This window comes from Arachis stenosperma, chromosome 1 (assembly GCF_014773155.1).
Source record: "Arachis stenosperma cultivar V10309 chromosome 1, arast.V10309.gnm1.PFL2, whole genome shotgun sequence".
Taxonomy (NCBI): domain Eukaryota; kingdom Viridiplantae; phylum Streptophyta; class Magnoliopsida; order Fabales; family Fabaceae; genus Arachis; species Arachis stenosperma.
The window spans coordinates 75,319,330-75,325,866 of NC_080377.1; positions in this window are offsets into that span (position 1 = coordinate 75,319,330).

The following is a 6,537-nucleotide window of genomic DNA, read 5'->3' on the forward strand; positions in this document are numbered from 1 at the left end:
AATTTTCGAAAAAGAGGAAAAATTGGAAAAGATATGATTTTTGAAAAAGATTTTGAAAAGATAAGATTTTTAAAATTGAAAATTTGACTTGACTTGTAAGAAACAACTAATTTTGAAAATTTTTGACTAAGTCAACTCAAACTTTTCGAAAATTATGAGAAAAATAAGGAAAAGATATTTTTTTGATTTTTTTGAAATTTTTTATGATGAGAGAGAAAAACACAATTATAACCCAAAACATGAAAATTTTGGATCAAACACATGATGCATGCAAGAACACTATGAATGTCAAGATGAACACCAAGAACACTTTGAAGATCATGATGAACATCAAGAACATATTTTTGAAAAATTTTTAATGCAAAAAAACATGCAAGACACCAAACTTAGAAATCTTTAATGCATGAAAAATATGAATGCAAAGATGCACATGAAAAACAAGAAAAGACACAAAACAAGAAATCATCAAGATCAAACAAGAGGACTTGTCAAGAACAACTTGAAGATCATGAAGAACACTATGAATGCATGGATTTTTCGAAAAAATGCAAGAAAAATTTTTAAAGCATGCAATTGACACCAAACTTAAAAATAGACTCAAGACTCAAACAAGAGACACAAAATATTTTTGGTTTTTATGATTTTATGATTTTTTTGAATTTTTATTAATTTTTTTCGAAAATAAGGCTTGGAAAAACGAAAAAGAAAAGAAAAATTTTGAAAAAGATTTTTGAAAAGAAAATTACCTAATCTGAGCAACAAGATGAACCGTCAGTTGTCCATACTCGAACAATCCCCGGCAACGGCGCCAAAAACTTGGTGGACGAAATTGTGATCCATATTCTTTAAGTTGTACTCATTATAAAATTATGGAATTTGAAATTGGCACGAGTGAACACAACTCCGTTCAACTAACCAGCAAGTGTACTGGGTCGTCCAAGTAATAAACCTTACGTGAGTAAGGGTCGATCCCACAGAGATTGTTGGTATGAAGCAAGCTATGGTCATCTTGTACATCCCAGTCAGGCGGATTTAAATGATTAATAGATTATTGGTTTAAATAAAATAAATGGAAAACAAAAAGGGATAGAAATACTTATGTAAATTAATGGTGGGAATTTCAGATAAGTGCATGAAGATGCTGTATGACTCAAGAACGCCTACTCTCCTATTGCTTCAACTCAATCCTTCTTACTCCTTTCCATGGCAAGCTGTATGTAGGGGTTCACTATCATCAATGGCTACTTTCAATCCTCTCGGGAAAATGGTCCTATGCGCTGTCACTGCACGGCTAATCGTCTGGAGGCATCACCCTTGGTTGATAGCTACATCCCATCCTCTCAGTGAAAACGTTCCAAATGCTCTGTCACAGCACGGCTAATCATCTGTCGGTTCTCAATCAGGTTGGAATAGAATCCATTGATTCTTTTGCGTCTGTCACTAACGCCCAACCTTCAGGAGTTTGAAGCACGTCACAGTCATTCATTTCCGGAATCCTACTCGGAATACCACAGACAAGGTTAGACTTTCCAGATTCCCAGGATCCTACTCGGAATACCACAGACAAGGTTAGACTTTCCGGATCCTCATAAATGCCGCCATCTATCTAACTTATACCACGAAGATTCTGTTGGGGAATCTAAGAGATATGCGCCCGGCCTAGAGTAGAACGGAAGTGGTTGTCAATCACGCGCGTTCATAGGTGAGAATGATGATGAGTGTCACGGATCATCATATTCATCAAGGTTAAATGTAGCGTATATCTTGGAATGAGAATAAGATGGAATTGAATAAAAGAAAATAGAATTGCATTAATACTTGAGGTACAGCAGAGCTCCACACCCTTAATTTATGGTGTGCAGAAACTCCACCGTTGAAAATACATAAGTAAGAGGTTCAGGCATGGCCGAATGGCCAGCCCCCAAAACGTGATCACAGGATTCAAAATTCAATCCAGGATGCCATTATGATAGTAAAAAGTTCTATTTATAATAAACTAGCTCCTAGGGTTTACATGAGTAAGTAATTGATGCATAAATCCACTTCCGGGGCCCACTTGGTGTATGTTTGGGCTGAGCTTGATCAATCCACGAGCTGAGGCTTCTCTTGGAGTTGAACTCCGGGTTATGACGTGTTTTGGGCGTTCAACTCCGGATCATGACGTTTTTCTGGCGTTTAACTCCAGACAGCAGCATGTACTTGGCGTTCAACGCCAAGTTACGTCGTCAATTTCCGAATAAAGTATAAACTATTATATATTGCTGGAAAGCTCTGGATGTCTACTTTCCAAAGCCGTTGAGAGCGCGCCATTTGGAGTTCTGTAGCTCCAGAAAATCCATTTTGAGTGCAGGGAGGTCAGATTCCAACAGCATCAGCAGTCCTTTTGTCAGCCTTTTTCAGAGTTTTGCTCAGGTCCCTCAATTTCAGCCAGAAATTACCTGAAATCACAAAAAAACACACAAACTCATAGTAAAGTCCAGAAATGTGAATTTAGCATAAAAACTAATGAAAACATCCCTAAAAGTAGCTTGAACTTACTAAAAACTACTTGAAAACAATGCCAAAAAGCGTATAAATTATCCGCTCATCACTTAGCTATTTTTAATTTTCGTAGTAGTAATTTTCTTATTTGATTTTTGTTGAGTTCTTACTAATTTTCTGATCATGCTGCTATTTTATCACAGGAACCGAACACCTCAAGCTCTATATATTTCAAAAAAAAAAGGCGCATACGACGCGCAAGCGTCACTGACGCGAGCGCGTCGATCATGTGTGAGTAAAAAAATATAACAGAGAGTTGCGCAGGAGTGGCGCCAGAATGGAGCCTTTCACACAAACGATACCACGCGTTCGCGTCGTTTGTGATTTTCGCCATTCACGCGGACGCGTCACTGACGCGGACGCGTGACCTACAAATTCGACGTAAAATAGTGTTTGCGCAGAGAGTTGTGCTAGCTTGGGGCAGGAAGTGTGCTAGAAGCACAAATTTGGTCACGCGGACGCGTCCGCGTCAATTGCACATTTGGCCATCCACGCGTGCGCGTGCGTGATGCGAACGCGTCGTATGAAATTTTAATTCCCAAGCCATGCGAACAGAAAGTCGCGCGGGCGCGCGGCTGGCATTGCGCAAATCACACAAACTCCAGGGCACGCGGACGCGTGCCTGACGCTAACGCGTCATTATGAAGAATTCACGACCCACGCGGACGCGTGCTGCACGCGTCCGCGTCGCTTGCGCCGCCCAGTTTTCTTTCTCTCTCTCTCCCTATCCTAATTCTCTCCTATTCTTTTATCCTTTTATTTTTCTCTCCTCATAATATTTATCTCTTCTATTTTAAGTTCTTATTTGCTTGAGGACAAGCAAACCTTTAAGTTTGGTGTTGTTGGACGCTGCGCTTATTGGTTTTCTGGCACCAAAAGGGAGGCGAATCATCTTCACAGAGGAGCACAACCTGAAGAATAAAGCGACCGCTAGGATAACTAAGGTGGTTGAGTTCCTTTCATTTTTATTCCTCCCCTCTTTTTTCTATGTTATGTTCTGGCTTTCTGCTATTTTGCTTTGTTTGTTGCATGATCTTTTATTAGTTAGAATTCTAGGACTAGTTTTTTTTTTAATTTCTTTAATGCTGAAAAGATGTTTCATGTACCACTCACTGAACTTGAATCTAAAAAGAAAAGAAAAAGAAGTGATGTATTGCATGAGAAATTGAGTTTAATTCTAAGAATAGTCTTATTTACTTAAATGTGGTGGTATTTTCTGTAATTTTTGAATGCATGATATGAACAGTGCATATTTGAATCTGAATCAAGGGATGTTGATGTATAAGGAACAGGAATTTAGAGAATTATTATGACTTCTCTGAAGTAAACAAAAATTTAATCCTTGAAGCAAAAGAAATAGCAAAAGAAAAAAAATCATTATAAATAATAATAAAAGCAAGGTCCAAGGCTCTGAGCATCAATGACTAGGGAGGTCGGACATGATTAAAAGCTCAAAGAGTTGTTTCCCTAGTCATATGCTTGTGGTGTGATTGTGTCAAGTAATCCTTGAGACAGAACACTTAGAGTCGAGACCAAGCGCGTTTAACAGAGTATGCCAAAGGCTTTGAGCACCACTGTCTGGGAGTAACTGAAAGAAAAATCAGAACTCAAAGGGAGTTCCTGGTGTGTAGAAACTCCACCGTTGAAAATACATAAGAACAAGGTCTAGGCATGGCCGTGAGGCCAGCCCCCATGATCTAAGAACTAGATGTCCAAAGATGATCTAGAGATCTAAAGTGATCAAAAGATGAAAATACAATAGTAAAAGGTCCTATTTATAGGGAACTAGTAGCTTAAGAATTACAAAGATGAGTAAAAGACATAAAAATCCACTTCCGGGCCCACTTGGTGTGTGCTTGGGCTGAGCATTGAAGCATTTTCGTGTAGAGACTTTTCTTGGAGTTAAACGCCAGCTTTTGTGCCAGTTTGGGCGTTTAACTCCCACTTTGGTGCCAGTTCCGGCGTTTAACGCTGGGAATTCTGAAGGTGACTTTGAACGCCGGTTTGGGCCATCAAATCTTGGGCAAAGTATAGACTATCATATATTTCTGGAAATCCCAGGATGTCTACTTTTCAACGCCGTTGAGAGTGCGCCAATTGGGCTTCTGTAGCTCCAGAAAATCCACTTCGAGTGCAGGGAGGTCAGAATCCAACAGCATCCGCAGTCCTTTTCAGTCTCTGAATCAGATTTTTGCTCAGGTCCCTCAATTTCAGCCAGAAAATACCTGAAATCACAGAAAAACACACAAACTCATAGTAAATTCCAGAAAAGTGAATTTTAACTAAAAACTAATAAAAATATACTAAAAACTAACTAAATCCTACTAGAAACATACTAAAAACAATGCCAAAAAGCGTACAAATTATCCGCTCATCACAACACCAAACTTAAATTGTTGCTTGTCCCCAAGCAACTAAAAATCAAATAAGATAAAAAGAAGAGAATATACTATACACTCCAAATTATCAATGAAACTTAGCTCCAAATTAGATGAGCGGGACTAGTAGCTTTTTGCCTCCGAACAGTTTTGGCATCTCACTTTATCCTTTGAAATTCAGAATGATTGGCTTCTTTAGGAACTCAGAATCCAGATAGTGTTATTGATTCTCCTAGTTAAGTATGATGATTCTTGAACACAGCTACTTATTGAGTCTTGGCCGTGGCCCAAAGCACTCTGTTTTCCAGTATTACCACCGGATACATACATGCCACAGACACATAATTGGGTGAACCTTTTCAGATTGTGACTCAGCTTTGCTAGAGTCCCCAATTAGAGGTGTCCAGGGTTCTTAAGCACACTCTTTTTGCCTTGGATCACAACTTTATTTCTTTCTTTTTCTTCTTTTTCTCTTTCTCCTTTTTTTGTTTTTTTTTGTATTCACTGCTTTTTCTTGCTTCAAGAATCATTTTTTATGATTTTTCAGATCCTCAGTAACATGTCTCCTTTTTCATCATTCTTTCAAGAGCCAACAATTTTAACATTCATGAACAACAAATTCAAAAGACATATGCACTGTTCAAGCATACATTCAGAAAACAAAAAGTATTGTCACCACATCAAAATAATTAAGCTAGTTTTAAGGATGAATTCGAAATCATGTACTTCTTGTTCTTTTGTGATTAAAACATTTTTCATTTAAGAAAGGTGATGGATTCATAGGACATTCATAACTTTAAGGCATAGACACTAAGACACTAATGATCATAAGACACAAACATGGATAAACATAAGCATAAAATTCGAAAAAAACAGAAAAATAAAGAACAAGGAGATTAAAGAACGGGTCCACCTTAGTGATGGCGGCTTGTTCTTCCTCTTGAAGGTCTTATGGAGTGCTTGAGCTCCTCAATGTTTCTTCCTTGCCTTTGTTGCTCCTCTCTCATGATTCTTTGATCTTCTCTAATTTCATGGAGGAGGATGGACTGTTCTTGGTGCTCCACCCTTAGTTGTCCCATGTTGGAACTCAATTCTCCTAGGGAGGTGTTGATTTGCTCCCAGTAGTTTTGTGGAGGAAAGTGCATCCCTTGAGGTATCTCAGGGATTTCATGATGAGGAATTTCCTCATGTTCATGAGTGGGATCTCTTGTTGGCTTCCCTCTTGAATCTCTCTTCCATTGAGCGCCCTCTTCACAAATGTCTATGAGGACTTGGTCCAACCTTTGATCAAAGTTGACCCTTTTTGAGTTTGAAAGGGACCTCATGGATCACCTTCTTCATGGCCACAACTTCATAGAAGTGGTCTTGATGCACCCTTGAGATGAATCTCTCCATCTCCCATGACTCAGAGGTGAAAGCTTTTGCCTTCCCTTTCCTTTTTCTAGAGGTTTCTCCGGCCTTGGATGCCATAAATGGTTATGGAAAAACAAAAAGCAATGCTTTTACCACACCAAACTTAAAAGGGTTGCTCGTCCTCGAGCAAAAGAAGAAAGAAGAGAGTAGAAGAAGAAGAAATAGAGGATGGCTTTGTGATTCGGTCAAAAGGGGAAGAAGTAGT